The sequence below is a fragment of the Antrostomus carolinensis genome, unplaced genomic scaffold (genome assembly GCF_000700745.2).
Source record: "Antrostomus carolinensis isolate BGI_N321 unplaced genomic scaffold, ASM70074v2 scaffold3755, whole genome shotgun sequence".
Taxonomy (NCBI): domain Eukaryota; kingdom Metazoa; phylum Chordata; class Aves; order Caprimulgiformes; family Caprimulgidae; genus Antrostomus; species Antrostomus carolinensis.
Genome location: NW_010318288.1, coordinates 5798 through 6132, shown reverse-complemented (window position 1 = coordinate 6132; position 335 = coordinate 5798).

Genomic DNA, 335 nt, shown 5'->3' with positions numbered 1-335 from the left:
GGAACACAGCAGAGGAACATCCCACAGCAGCCACCAGCTCCTTCCATGCAAGCTGTCATCTTTTCCCTAGGAGTCACTATGAACTGTCCCATCACCTAACCACCCATGGGCACCTCTGAGAAAAGGGAGAAGTTGTAGAGTCTAGAAGAGATGGTGGCTGCCACCACCACCAGCTCCACAGTGGCTCATTGGAAAAGCACTCCCAGGATCTTGCTAGCATGTATTTTCCTGTTGGACGACAAGGAAGTTGTGGGCTATATCAGGAGCAGCTTTGCCTAATTTAAATAATTTTCAGCAGTGAATTTAACTTGATCTGGCAAAAAGCTAGACAGACT